This window comes from Triticum dicoccoides, chromosome 6A (assembly GCF_002162155.2).
Source record: "Triticum dicoccoides isolate Atlit2015 ecotype Zavitan chromosome 6A, WEW_v2.0, whole genome shotgun sequence".
Classification (NCBI taxonomy): Eukaryota; Viridiplantae; Streptophyta; class Magnoliopsida; order Poales; family Poaceae; genus Triticum; species Triticum dicoccoides.
The window spans coordinates 608,991,133-609,007,407 of NC_041390.1; positions in this window are offsets into that span (position 1 = coordinate 608,991,133).

Sequence of the window (16,275 nt, forward strand, 5' to 3'; positions counted from 1 at the left end):
ATCGGAGTCAAATGGATTAAGAGGTTGACGAAAGCAGCCCGCTTTAGGACAAGCACTGACAAGCAAATTATAGACCTCTGAACGGCGTTTCCGAACCGGACTGTTCGGTAAACCGGCGGAGGTAACTACCTGGCCGCTGTGCCGGGTTGTGTGACGAGATTCGTGCTGTTGGGTCTTCATAAGAAATTTGGGATCCAAATAAGAAAGAGGATGAGAAAATTTAACTTTCTGGTTTGCCTAACGGATTTTTAGTGAAGGCAAAGGTTCTGAATTGGAAGAGAGAATAATTACCTTTGCAGCATCAGCATGGCTGGCTTCGGCATCATCCTAACAAATATCATCATCAATAAGACGCATGAAAAATAAGCCAAGTGAGTCAAGCCCTACCTCAAGGTCCGGATTATCCACATCATCATCAGGGGCCGGATTAGAGGACATCTGACGTGACAAAACCACGACACCCTGGGCGCGCCCTCCACCCTCGTGGGCCCCTCATTGCTCCGCCAACCTACTTCTTCCTCCTATATATGTTCACATACCCCGAAAACATCCAGGAGCACCACGAAACCCTATTTCCACCACCGCAACCTTCTGTACCCAAGAGATCCCATCTTGGGGCCTTTTCCGGAGCTCCGCCGAAGGGGGAATTGATCACGGAGGGCCTCTACATCAACTCCATGACCCCTCCGATGATGTGTAAGTAGTTTACTTCAGACCTTCGGGTCCATAGTTATTAGCTAGATGGCTTCTTCTCTCTCTTTGGATCTCAATACAAAGTTCTCCTCGATTCTCTTGGAGATCTATTTGATGTAATCTTCTTTTGTGGTGTGTTTGTTGAGATCCGATGAATTGTGGGTTTATGATCAAGATTATCTATGAACAATATTTGAATCTTCTCTGAATTCTTTTATGTATGATTGGTTATCTTTGCAAGTCTCTTCGAATTTTCAGTTTGGTTTGGCCTACTAGATTGATCTTTCTTGCAATGGGAGAAGTGCTTAGCTTTGGGTTCAATCTTGCGGTGCTCGATCCCAGTGACAGAAAGGGAAACGACACGTATTGTATTGTTGCCATCGAGGATAAAAAGATGGGGTTTATATCATATTGCATGAGTTTATCCCTCTACATCATGTCATCTTGCTTAAAGCGTTACTCTGTTCTTATGAACTTAATACTCTAGATGCATGATGGATAGAGGTCGATGTGTGGAGTAATAGTAGTAGATGCAGGCAGGAGTCGGTCTACTTGTCACGGACGTGATGCCTATATACATGATCATACCTAGATATTCTCATAATTATTCACTTTTCTATCAATTGCTTGATAGTAATTTCTTCACCCACCGTAATACTTATGCTATCTTGAGAGAAGCCACTAGTGAAACCTATGCCCCCCGGGTCTATTCTCCATCATACAAGTTTCCAATCTATTTTATTTTGCAATCTTTACTTTCAATCTACATCATAAAAATACCAAAAATATTTATCTTATTATTATTATATCTACCATATCTCACTCTTGCAAGTGGTCGTGAAGGGATTGAAAACCCCTTTATCGCATTGGTTGCGTGGTTCTTATTTGTTTGTGTAGGTACGAGGTGACTCGTGTGTGGTCTCCTACTGGATTGATACCTTGGTTCACAAAAACTGAGGGAAATACTTACGCTGCTTTGCTGCGTCACCCTTTCCTCTTCAAGGGAAAACCAATGCATGCTCAAGAGGTAGCACGGCTCTGCTTCAATCCACTTCGTAAACTTATCAACCACCAGGAGGTGCGTCTTTTTGTATTTGGACCTTTTGAAAGGCCCAATCATATCAAGCCCCCAAACTGCAAACGGCCAAGTAATTGGAATCATTCTCAATTCCTGAGCTGGCACATGAGCGCGTCGTGCGAACTTTTGACAACCATCACATCTACTGACTAGATCCTCCGCCTCAGCGTGCGCCGTCAGCCAATAGAACCCATGACAAAAAGCCTTGGCTACAAGATATTTAGACCCGGCATGATGACCACAGTCCCCTTCATGAATCTCTCGTAGAATCTCACAGCCTTCCTCAGGAGAAACACAATGTTGAAATGCCCCTGTGACACTATGACGATGCAATTCCCCATGACAATAGTCATGGACTTAGACCACCGGGTTATCTGTCTGGACAAAGTTTCATCCTCAGGTAACTCGCCTCGGGTCATATAAGCCAAATGGGAACTGTCCAATCGGGAATAGCATGAAGAGCTGCCACCAATTGTGCTTCCAGGTCAGGAATGGCCAGATCTTCCTCTGTAGGCAATTTGACAGAAGGGGTATGCAGAATATTCAAGAAAGTGTTAGGTGGCACCAGCTTACACTGAGACCCTAACCGGCTTAAAGCATCAGCCGCCTCATTTTTCCTGCGATCAACATGTAAAGTGACCCACGATAGCATCAATCTCTCGACGATAAGCCATCATGAGTGGATCCTTATAATCCCAAGTGCCAGAAACTTGCTGAGCCACCAGATCTGAGTCGCCGAAACACCTCACCCAGCTTAAGCTCATCTCCTTAGCCATCCGAAGACCATGGAGCAAAGCCTCATACTCAGCTGCATTGTTAGTACAAGGGAACATCAGCAGGAGAACATAAAAAAAATTATCACCTCATGGGGAAGTTAATGCAACTCCAGCCCTCGATCCTTCCAACTGCCTAGACCCACCAAAGTGAATAGTCCAATATGTGTTATCCGGCTTCTCCTCAGGCATCTGCAGTTCTGTCCAATCATTGATAAAATCCACAAGTGCTTGAGACTTGATGGTTGTACGGGGCACATAGTTTAAACCATGAGGTCCAAGCTCAATGGCCCACTTGGCTACCCGCCCTGTGGCTTCTCTGTTTTGAATGATATCCCCTAAAGGAGCAGAACTAACCACAGTGATAGGATGACCCAAAAAATACTTCTTAAGCTTCCGATAGCCATAAAAACCCCATACACAAGCTTCTGGCAATGTGGATACCTTTGTTTGGACTCAATAAGGACTTCAGCGATATAGTAAACCGGCCTTTGAACCGGATATTATTTGCATGTTTCCTTCCTTTCTACCACAATGGCAACACTAACAGCTTGGCTATTGGCAGCCACATATAACAGCAAAGGCTCTTTATCAATGGGAGCAGCCAGCACGAGCGGCTCGGCCAACTGTTTCTTCAAGTCCTCAAATGCTTGATTAGCAGCATCACTCTAGACAAAGTGATTTGTTTTCTTCATCATCTGGTACAGCGGTACAGCCTTTTCACCCAACCGGCTTAAGGCCGCAATACGACCTGCCAGACGTTGAACATCATTGATACATGTCGGATTAGCCAAGGAAGTGATGGCCTTGATCTTCTCCAGGTTAGCTTCAATGCCTCTGTTGGAAACCAGAAAACCCAAAAGCTTACCAGCTGGTACACCAAAAACACACTTGGCCGGGTTAAGCATCATCTTATAAACCTGGATATTATCAAAGGTCTGCTTCAAATCATCAATCAGAGTTTCCTTCTTTCTGGATTTTACCACAATGTCATCCACATAAGCATGAACATTACACCTGATTTGATTATGAAGGCAATTTTGCACACACCGTTGGTAAGTCGCCTGGGCACTCTTGAGCCCAAAAGGCACAGACACATAGCAGAAGGCTCCAAACAGAGTAATGAAAGTTGTCTTCTCCTGGTCCTTAACTGCCATTTCGAACTGATGATAACCAGAATGAGCATCCAAAAAACTCAAATGCTCACAACCCGCCATAGCATCAATAATTTGATCAATACGAGGGAGAGCGAAAGGATCAGCTGGACAAGCCTTATTTAAGTCTGTGTAACCACACACATACGCCAACTGATGTTCTTCTTAAGCACCAGTACCGGGTTAACCAACCACTTAGTATGAAAAACTTCAACAATGAACCCAGCCGCCAAGAGCCGGGCCACTTCTTTACCAATGGCCTTATGCCTCTCTTCATTAAAACGACGAAGGAATTTCTTGACCTGCTTAAACTTCGGATCAATATTAAGAGTGTGCTCAGCGAGTTCCCACGGTACACCTGGCATGTCAGAAGGTTTCCATGCAAATATGTCCCGGTTCTCATGGATGAACTCGATGAGCACGCCTTCTTTTTTCGGACCCAGATTAGCACTGATGCTGAACTGCTTGGATGAATCGCCAGGAACGAAATCAACTAGTTTGGTGTCATCCATTGACTTAAACTTCAGGACCGGATCATGCTCCGTTGTTGGCTTCTTCAAAGATGTCATATCTGCCGAGTCAACATTATCTTTGTAAAACTTCAATTCCTCCGTTGCGCAGACAGACTCAGCATAAGCCACATCACCTTCCTCACATACCAAAGCTATCTTCCGGCTTCCATGCACTGTGATAGTCCCCTTGTAACCCGGCATTTTGAGCTACAGATAAACATAACAAGGCCTTGCCATAAACTTAGCATAAGCCGGCCACCCAAACAGAGCATGATAAGGGCTTTTGATCTTAACCACTTCAAAGTTCAATGCCGTAGATCTAGAATCATAATCATCTCCAAAAGCAACCTCCAGGGCTATCTTACCAACTGGGTATGCCGATTTACCAGGCACCACACCGTGAAAGACAGTGTTCGACGGCTTAAGATTTTTATCAGTTAATCCCATGCGACGGAAAGTTTCATAATAAAGGATATTGATGTTGCTCCCTCCGTCCATGAGTACCTTAGTGAATATATCCTCCAACCTGAGGCGCCATCACCAGAGCCAAGTGACCCGGATTATCAACCCGGGCGGGTGATCCTCACGACTCCATAAAATAGGCTGCTCAGACCAGCGCAAGTAATGGGGAATTGCTGGCTCAACAGCGTTCAAAGCCCTTTTATGGAGCTTCTGATCCCTCTTGCATAAACTTGTGGTGAAGACGTGGTACTGCCCACTATTCAACTGCTTTGGGTTACTCTGATATCTAGATTGTTGTTGTTGATTCCCCTGACCGGACTGTTGATGATAACCACTCTGATTGCCTTGATTACTTGGGTGACCCTGAAAACCAGAATTAGAACCGCCACCACCGTAACCCGGGCCATGAGAACTGCCACCACCGGTACCTGAGCCGCTGCCCAGCCCATGATTGTTCTAGAATAAATCAGAATTTTTGAACTCCTTTATAATGTAGCAGTCCTTCCAAAGGTGACTAGACGGTCTTTCCCGCGAACCATCCTTTGGCCAGGGCTGATTCATAATCTATTCAAGATTGAGATCTGACCCTCCTGTCCGAGAAATTGGCTTCCTGATACGTCTCCAACGTATCTATAATTTTTTATTGTTACATGCTATTATATATTCTGTTTTGGATGTTAATGGGCTTTATTTTACATTTTTATATTATTTTTGGGACTAACCTATTAACCCAAGGCCCAGTGCAAATTGTTGTTTTTTTGCCTATTTCAGTGTTTCACATAAAAGGAATATCAAACGGAATCCAAACGGAATGAAACCTTCGGGAGAGTTATTTTTGGAACAAACGTGATCCAGGGGACTTGGAGTGGACGTCAAGAAACAATTGAGGAGGCCACGAGGCAGGGGGCACACCTACCCCCCTGGGCGCGCCCTCCACCCTCGTGGGCCCCTTGTTGCTCCACCGACCTACTTCTTCCTCCTATATATATATATATATATATTCATATACCCTGAAAACATCCAGGAGCACCACGAAACCCTATTTCCACCGCCGCAACCTTCTGTACCCAAGAGATCCCATCTTGGGGCCTTTTCCGGAGCTCCGCCGGAGGGGGCATCGATCACGGATGGCCTCTACATCAACTCCATGGCCTCTCCGGTGATGTGTGAGTAGTTTACTTCAGACCTTCGGTCCATAGCTAGTAGCTATATGGCTTCTTCTCTCTCTTTGGATCTCAATACAATGTTCTCCTCGATCTTCTTGGAGATCTATTCGATGTAACTATTTTTGCGGTGTGTTTGTCGAGATCCTATGAATTGTGGGTTTATGATCAAGTCTATCTATGAACAATATTTGAATCTTCTCTGAATTCTTTTATGCATGATTGGTTATCTTTGCAAGTCTCTTCGAATTATTAGCTTGGTTTGGCCTACTAGATTGATCTTTCTTGCAATGGGAGAAGTGCTTAGCTTTGGGTTCAATCTTGCGGTGCTCGATCCTAGTGAGAGAAAGGGAAACGACACGTATTTTATTGTTGCCATCGAGGATAAAAGATGGGGTTTATATCATATTGCATGAGTTTATCCCTCTACATCATGTCATCTTGCTTAAGGCGTTACTCTGTTCTTATGAACTTAATACTCTAGATGCATGCTGGATAGCGGTCAATGTGTGGAGTAATAGTAGTAGATGCAGAATCATTTCAGTCTACTTGTCTCGGACCTGATGCCTATATACATGATCATGCCTAGATATTCTCATAATTATTTGCTTTTCTATCAATTGCTCAACAGTAATTTGTTCACCCACCGTAATACTTATGCTATCTTGAGAGAAGCCACTAGTGAAACCTATGCCCCCCGGGTCTATTCTCCATCATACAAGTTCCCAATCTATCTTATTTTGCAATCTTTACTTTCAATATATATCATAAAAATACCAAAATATTTATCTTATTATTATTATCTCTATCAGATCTCACTCTTGCAAGTGGTCGTGAAGGGATTAAAAACCCCTTTATCGCGTTGGTTGCGAGGTTCTTATTTGTTTGTGTAGGTATGAGGTGACTCGCGCGTGGTCTCCTACAAGATTGATACCTTGGTAAGACTGAGGGAGATACTTACGCTACTTTGATGCATCACCCTTTCCTCTTCAAGGGAAAATCAACGCAGTGCTCAAGAGGTAGCAAGAAGGATTTCTAGCGCCGTTGATGGGGAGTCTACGCACAAGTCAAGGCATACCAAGTACCCATCACAAACTCTTATCTCTCGCATTACATTATTTGCCATTTGCCTCTCGTTTTCCTCTCCCCCACTTCACCCTTACCTTTTTATTCGCCTCTTTCCCATTTGTTTTCTTGTACCATGGCCGATTCAAAAAGGGCCAAGGGTTTTCTCCCGGGTTTTACCTTGGATAGTCCCTCTGTCCTCTCTAAGCTCATAAATAATGATGCTATGGAGAGACCTACTAGGGTTATCAATGAGAGTTTGAATAATTTCGATGAAGATGATCCCGGAATTTTTCGTTATTTGCTTGATGAATCTTTGAAAGACGCTTGGGATAGGCTATTAAGGATCCGAGCTAGCTATGTGCCCCAATATCAAATTGAGGTTTACCTGAAAAGCTTTTATATTGGTTTACCCTCTTCATTCAAGCAAGTTCTAGATTCTATCTTTGAAGAAGGTTTTCTTGAGGGGGATCCCATTGATACTTATGAAAGGATGAAAACTATATTTGGGCACCCCGTGAGTGAGAAGGTTGAATCTACCTCTCTTTTGTGCTTTTACCAAAATGAAATTATCAAAGAAATGAGGGCTAGCTTAGATGCCAATTTCCGTAACATACTTAATCTTTCTTCCACTATCAATGGCCACATGCTATCTCAAAATAGAAATATAAATGCTATAGAAAAGAAATTTTCTCTTTTCCTTCCTAATACCAAAGATGGCAATACCTAGATCTATCCTTACTTTTATGCCTAGCTAGGGGCGTTAAACGATAGCGCTTATTGGGAGGCAACTCAATTTTATTTTTGTTCCTTGGTTTTTGATTCTTTTTAGTAATAAATAATTCATCTAGCCTATGTTTAGATATGGTTTTATGATTTTAATTAGTGTTTGTGCCAAGTAGAACCTTTGGGAAGCCTTGGGGAAAGTCTTTGTGATCTTGCTGTAAAAATACAGAAACTTTAGCGCTCGCGAGAATTACTACCATTTTTTATTGAAGAGTGATATTTAGTTAATTATTTTTGCAGATGATTAATAGATAAGTTCTTCACGTCCAGAAATTTATTTTAGAATTTTTGGGGTTCCATAAGTAGTCGAAACCTATAGATTACTACAGACTGGTCTGTTTTTGACAGATTCTGTTTTTCGTGTGTTGTTTGCTTATTTTGATGAATCTATGACTAGCAATAGAGTTTATAAACCATAGAGAAGTTGTAATACAGTAGGTTTAACACCAATATAAATAAAGAATGAGTTCATTACAGTGCCTTGAAGTGATAGTTTGTTTTCTTTTACTAACGGAGCTCATGAGATTTTCTATTTGAGTTTTGTGTTGTGAAGTTTTCAAGTTTTGGGTAAGGATTTGATGGATTATGGAACAAGGAGTGGCAAGAACCTAAGCTTGGGGATGCCCAAGGCACCCCAAGGTAAAATACAAGGACAACCAAAATCCTAAGCTTGGGGATGCCCCGGAAGGCATCCCCTCTTTTGTCTTCGTCCATCGGTAACTTTACTTGGAGCTATATTTTTATTCACCACATGATATATGTTTTGCTTGGAGCGTCTTGTACGATTTGAGTCTTTGCTTTTTAGTTTACTGCTACCTCTTGAGCACTACGTTGGTTTTCCCTTGAAGAGGAAAGGTTGATGCAGCAAAGTAGCGTAAGTATTTCCCTCAGTTTTTGAGAACCAAGGTATCAATCCAGCAGGAGCCCACGCACGAGTCCCTCGCACCTACACAAACAAATAAAATCCTCGCAACCAACGCAATAAAGGGGTTGTCAATCCCTTCACAGTCACTTACGAAAGTGAGATCTGATAGATGTGATAAGATAATATTTTTGGTATTCTTATGATAAAGATGCAAAGTAGATAAAGCGAAATAAAAATGGCACCAGAAATAGCTTCTTAATGGGAGATTAATATGATGGAAAATAGACCCGGGACTATAAGTTTCACTAGTGGCTTCTCTCGAGAGCATAAGTATTACAGTGGGTAAACAAATTACTGTTCTGCAATTGACAGAATTGAGCATACTTATGAGAATATCTAGGTATGATCATGTATATAGGCATCACGTAAGAGAAAAGTAGACCGACTCCTGCCTGCATCTACTACTGTTACTCCACACATCGACCGCTATCCAGCATGCATCTAGAGTATTAAGTTCAAAAGAACAGAGTAACGCTTTAAGTAAGATGACATGATGTAGAGGGATAAACTCATGCAATATGATATAAACCCCATCTTGTTATCCTCGATGGCAACAATACAATACGTGCCTTGCTGCCCCTACTGTCACTGGGAAAGGACACCGCAAGATTGAACCCAAAGCTAAGCACTTCTCCCATTGCAAGAAAGATCAATCTAGTAGGGAAAACCAAACTGATAATTCGAAGAGACTTGCAAAGATAACCAATCATACATAAAATAATTCAGAGAAGATTCAAATATTTTTCATAGATAAACTTGATCATAAACCCACAATTCATCGGTCTCAACAAACACACCGCAAAAGAAGATTACATCGAATAGATCTCCACGAGAATCGTGGAGAACTTTGTATTGAGATCCAAAGAGAGAAAAGAAGCCATCTAGCTAATAATTATGGACCCAAAGGTCTGAAGTAAACTACTTACACATCATCGGAGGGGCCATGGAGTTGATGTAGAGGCCCTCTGTGATCAATGCCCCCTCCGGCGGAGCTCCGAAAAAGGCCCCAAGATGGGATCTCTTGGGTACAGAAGGTTGCGGCGGTGGAATTAGGTTTTTGGCTCCGTATCTGGTAGTTTGGGGTACGTAGGTATATATAGGAGGAATAAGTACGTCGGTGGAGCAACGTGGGCCCCACGAGGGTGGAGGGCGCGCATGGGGGTAGGCGCGCCCCCCTACATGTGCCTTCTTGGTAGCTTTCTTGACATAGGGTCCATGTCCTCTGGATCATGTTCGTTCCAAAAATCACGTTCCCGAAGGTTTCATTCCGTTTGGACTCCGTTTGATATTCTTTTTCTGCGAAACTCTGAAATAGGCAAAAAAACAACAATTCTGGGCTGGGCCTCCGGTTAATAGGTTAGTCACAAAAATAATATAAAAGTGTATAATAAAGCCCAATAATGTCCAAAACAGAATATAATATAGCATGGAACAAGCAAAAATTATATATACGTTGGAGACGTATCAAGCATCCCCAAGCTTAATTCCTGCTCGTCCTCGAGTAGGTAAATGATAACAACAGAATTTTTGATGTGGAATGCTACTTGGCATAATTTCAATGTAATTCTCTTAATTGTGGTATGAATATTCAGATCCGAAAGATTCAAGACAAAAGTTTAATATTGACATAAAAATAATAATACTTCAAGCATACTAACTAAGCAATTATGTCTTCTCAAAATAACATGGCCAAAGAAAGTTATCCCTACAAAATCATAGAGTCTGGCTATGCTCTATCTTCACCACACAAAGTATTTAAATCATGCACAACCCCGATGACAAGCCGAGCAATTGTTTCATACTTTTGATGTTCTCAAACTTTTTCAATCTTCATGCTATACATGAGCGTGAGCCATGGACATAGCACTATATGTGGAATAGAATGGTGGTTGTGGAGAAGACAAAAAAGGAGAAGATAGTCTCACATCAACTAGGTGTATCAACGGGCTATGGAGATGCCCATTAATTGATATCAATGTGAGTGAGTAGGGATTGCCATGCAACGGATGCACTAGAGCTATAAGTACATGAAAGCTCAACAAAAGGAACTAAGTGGGTGTGCATCCAACTCGCTTGCTCATGAAGACCTAGGGCATTTTGAGGAAGCCCATCATTGGAATATACAAGCCAAGTTCTATAATGAAAAATTCCCACTAGTATATGAAAGTGATATCATAGGAGACTCTCTATATGAAGAACATGGTGCTACTTTGAAGCACAAGTGTGGAAAAAGGATAGTAACATTGTCTCTTCTCTCTTTTTCTCTCATATATTTTTGTGGGCCTTCTTTCTCTTTTTTTGGCCTCTTTTTCTTCTTCTTTTTTATTTTTCGTCCGGATTCTCATCCCGACTTGTGGGGGAATCATAGTCTCCATCATCCTTTCCTCACTGGGACAATGCTCTAATAATGATGATCATCACACTTTATTTACTTACAACTCAATACTTAGAACAAAATATGACTCTATGTGAATGCCTCCGGCGGTGTACTAGGATGTGCAATGATGCATGAGTGACATGTATGAAAGAATTATGAATGGTGTCTTTGCCACAAATACGATGTCAACTACATGATCATGCAAGCAATATGAATATGATGAAGCATGTCATAATAATGGAACGGTGGAAAGTTGCATGGCAATATATCTTGGAATGGCTATGGAAATGCCATAATAGGTAGGTATGGTGGCTGTTTTGTGGAAGGTATTTGGTGGGTTTATGGTACCGGCGAAAGTTGCGCGATACTAGATAGGCTAGGAATGGTGGAAGGGTGAGAGTGCGTATAATCCATGGACTCAACATTAGTCATGAAGAACTCACATACTTATTGCAAAAATCTATTAGTTATCAAAGCAAAGTATTACGCGCATGCTCCTAGGGGGATAGATTGGTAGGAAAAGACCATCGCTCGTCCCCAACCGCCACTCATAAGGAAGACAATCAATAAATAAATCATGCTCTGACTTCATCACATAATGGTTCACCATACGTGCATGCTACAGGAATCACAAACTTTAACACAAGTATTTATCAAATTCACAACTACTCAACTAGCACGACTCTCATATCACCATCTCCATATCTCAAAACAATTATCAAGTATCAAACTTCTCATAGTATTCAACACACTCATAAGAATATTTTTTACTAATCTTGAATGCCTAAATTAAAGAAAATTACCACGCCGTTTTGTAGGACTCTCAAAATAATCTAAGTGAAGCATGAGAGAACAATAGTTTCTATAAAACAAATCCACCACCATGCTCTAAAAGATATAAGTGAAGCACTAGAGCAAAAACTATATAGCTCAAAAGATATAAGTGAAGCACATAGAGTATTCTAATAATTTTCAAATCATGTGAGTCTCTCTCAAAAGGTGTGTACAGCAAGGATGATTGTGATAAACAAAAAAGCAAAGACTCAAATAATACAAGACGCTCCAAGCAAAACGCATATCACGTGGTGAATAAAAATATAGCTCCAAGTAAAGTTACCGATAGACGAAGACGAAAGAGGGGATGCCTTCCAGGGCATCCCCAAGCTTAGGCTTTTGGGTGTCCTTGAATTTTACCTTTGGGTGCCATGGGCATCCCCAAGCTTAGGCTCTTGCCACTCCTTGTTCCATAATCCATCAAATCTTTACCCAAAACTTGAAAACTTCACAACACAAAACTCAAAATAGAAAATCTCATGAGCTCCATTAGCGAAAGAAAACAAAACACCACTTCAAGGTACTGTAATGAACTCATTCTTTATTTATATTGGTGTTAAAACTACTGTATTCCAACTTCTCTATGGTTTATAAACTATTTTACTAGCCATAGATTCATCAAAATAAGCAAACAACACACGAAAAACAGAATCTGTCAAAAACAGAACAGTCTGTAGTAATCTTTAGCTAACGCAAACTTCTGCAACCCCAAAAATTCTAAAATAAGTTGCTGGACGTGAGGAATTTATCTATTAATCATCTTCAAAAAATTAACTAAATAGCACTTTCCAAATAAAAATGGCAGCAATTCTCGTGACCGCTAAAGTTTCTGTTTTTTACTGCAAGATCAAAAAGACTTTCCCCAAGTCTTCCCAATGGTTCTACTTGGCACAAACACTAATTAAACACAAAAACACAACCAAAACAGAGGCTAGATAAATTATTTATAACTAAACAGGAGAAAAAATGAAGGAATAAAAATAAAATTGGGTTGCCTCCCAACAAGCGCTATCGTTTAACGCCCCTAGCTAGGCATAATAGCGAAGATAGATCTAAGTATTGCCATCTTTGGTAGGCAATCCATAAGTGTCTCTCATAATAGATTCATAAGGTAAATTTATTTTCTTTCTGGGGAAGTGTTCCATGCCTTTCCTTAACGAAAATTGGAATCTAATATTCCCTTCCTTCATATCAATAATTGCACCAATCGTTCTAAGGAAAGGTCTACCAAGAATAATAGGACATGAAGGATTGCAATCTATATCAAGAACAATAAAATGTACAGGCACATAATTCCTATTTGCAACAATAAGAACATCATTAATTCTTCCCATAGGTTTCTTAATCGTGGAATCCGCAAGGTGCAAGTTTAAAGAGCAACCATCAAAATCAGGGAAACCTAGCAAATCACACAAAGTCTTTGGAATCGTGGAAACACTAGCACACAAATCACACAAAGCATAGCATTCATGATCTTTAATTTTAATTTTAATAGTAGATTCCCACTCATCATAAAGTTTTCTAGGGATAGAAACTTCCAACTCAAGTTTTTCTTCATAAGATTGCATCACAGCATCAACGGTATGTTTGGTAAGGCTTTATTTTGACTATAAGCATGTGGAGAATTTAGCACGGATTGCAACAAGGAAATACAATTTATCAAAGAGCAATTATCATAATTAAGATCCTTGAAATCCAAGATAGTGGGTTCATTAATATCTAGGGTTTTGATCTCTTCAATCCCACTTTTACCAATTTTTGCATCAAGATCTAAAAACTCCGAATTTTTGGAACGCCTTCTAGGTAAAGGTGGGTCATATTCAGTCCCATCATTATCGAGATTCATATTGCAAAACAAAGATTTAATAGGGGACACATCAATAACTTTTAGATCTTCATCTTTATTATCATGAAAACTAGAAGAACACGCTTTTATAAAAGCAATCTTTCCTAGCACGCATCCTAGTAGTTCTTTCTTTGAACTCATCAATGGAAATTCTCATGGATTTGAGAGACTCATTGATATCATGCTTAGGTGGAATAGATCTAAGTTTCAGAGAATCAACATCAAGAGAAATTCTATCAACGTTCCTAGCCAATTCATCAACTTTAAGCAATTTTTCTTCAAGCAAAGCATTGAAATTCTTTTGCGAATTCATAAACTCCTTAACACTAGTCTCAAATTCAGAGGGCATCTTATTAAAATTTCCATAAGAATTGTTGTAGGAATTACCATAATTATTAGAGGAATTACTAGGATATGGCCTAGGATTAAAGTATCCTCTATACGCGTTGTTACCAAAATTATTCCTACCAACAAAATTCACATCCATAGATTCATTATTATTCTCAATCAAAGTAGACAAAGGCATATCATTAGGATCAGAAGAAACACTTTTATTAGCAAATAATTTCATGAGTTCATCCATCTTTCCACTCAAGACATTAATTTCTTCTATCGCATGCACTTTCTTATTAGTAGATCTTTCAGTGTGCCATTGAGAATAATTAACCAAAATATTATCTAGGAGTTTAGTAGCTTCTACTAAAGTCATTTCCATCAAAGTGCCTCCCGCGGCCGAATCTAAAAGATTTCTAGAAGCAAAATTCAATCCGGCATAAAAAATTTGTATAATCATCCACAAATTCAAACCATGTGTAGGGCAATTATGTATCATTAATTTCATCCACTCCCAAGCTTGTGCAACATGTTCATGATCAAGTTGCTTAAAATTCATGATATCGTTTCTAAGAGAGATGATCTTAGCGGGAGTAAAATACTTAGAAATAAAAGCATCTTTCCACTTATTCCAAGAATAAATACTATTTTTAGGCAAAGAAGAAAACCAAGCTTTAGCACGACCTCTAAGAGAAAAAGGAAATAGCTTCAATTTAACAATATCATTGTCCATATCTTTCTTCTTTTGCATATCACACAAATCAACGAAGCTATTAAGATGGGTAGCGGCATCTTCACTAGGAAAGCCGGCGAATTGATCTTTCATGACAAGATTCAACAAAGCATCATTAATTTACAAGATTCAGTATCGGTAAGAGGAGCAATCGGAGTGGTAAGAAAATCATTGTTGTTGGTATTAGTAAAGTCACACAATTTGGTATTATCTTGAGCCATCGTGACAAGCAAGTGATCCAACACACGAGCAAACAAGAAGCACGCAAAAAAGAGGCTAACGGAAAAGAGAGGGCGAACAAAACGGCAGGGGTGAAGTGGGGGAGAGGAAAATGAGAGGCAAATGGCAAATAATGTAATGCGGGAGATAAGGGTTTGTGATGGGTACTTGGTATGTTTACTTTTGCATAGACTCCCCGGCAACGGCGCCAGAAATCCTTCTTGCTACCTCTTGAGCACTGCGTTGGTTTTCCCTTGAAGAGGAAAGGGTGATGTAGCAAAGTAGCGTAAGTATTTCCCTCAGTTTTTGAGAACCAAGGTATCAATCCAGTAGGAGCCCACACACGAGTCCCTCGCACCTACACAAACAAATAAAATCCTCGCAACCACTACAATAAAGGGGTTGTCAATCCCTTCACGGTCACTTACGAAAGTGAGATCTGATAGATATGATAAGATAATATGTTTGGTATTCTTATGATAAAGATGCAAATTAAATAAAGCGAAATACAAACGGCACCAAAAATAGCTTGTTAACGGGAGATTAATATGATGGAAAATAGACCCGGGGGCCATAGGTTTCACTAGTGGCTTCTCTCAAGAGCATAAATATTACGGTGGGTAAACAAATTACTGTTCAGCAATTGACAGAATTGAGCATACTTATGAGAATATCTAGGTATGATCATGTATATAGGCATCACGTCCGAGACAAGTAGACCGACTCCTGCCTGCATCTACTACTATTACTCCACACATCGACCGCTATCTAGCATGCATCTAGAGTATTAAGTTCAAAAGAACAGAGTAATGCTTTAAGTAAGATGACATGATGTAGAGGGATAAACTCATGCAATATGATATAAACCCCATCTTGTTATCCTCGATGAACAATACAATACGTGCCTTGCTGCCCCTACTGTCACTGGGAAAGGACACCGCAAGATTGAACCCAAAGCTAAGCACTTCTCCCATTGCAAGAAAGGTCAATCTAGTAGGCCAAACCAAACTGATAATTCGAAGAGACTTGCAAAGATAACCAATCATACATGAAAGAATTCAGAGAAGATTCAAATATTGTTCATAGATAAACTTGATCATAAATGCACAATTCATCGGTCTCAACAAACACACCGCAAAAGAAGATTACATCGAATAGATCTCCACGAGAATCGTGGAGAACTTTGCATTGAGATCCAAAGAGAGAGAAGAAGCCATCTAGCTAATAACTATGGACCCGAAGGTCTAAGGTAAACTACTCACACATCATCGGAGAGGCTACGGTGTTTATGTAGAAGCCCTCCGTGATCGATGCCCCCTCCA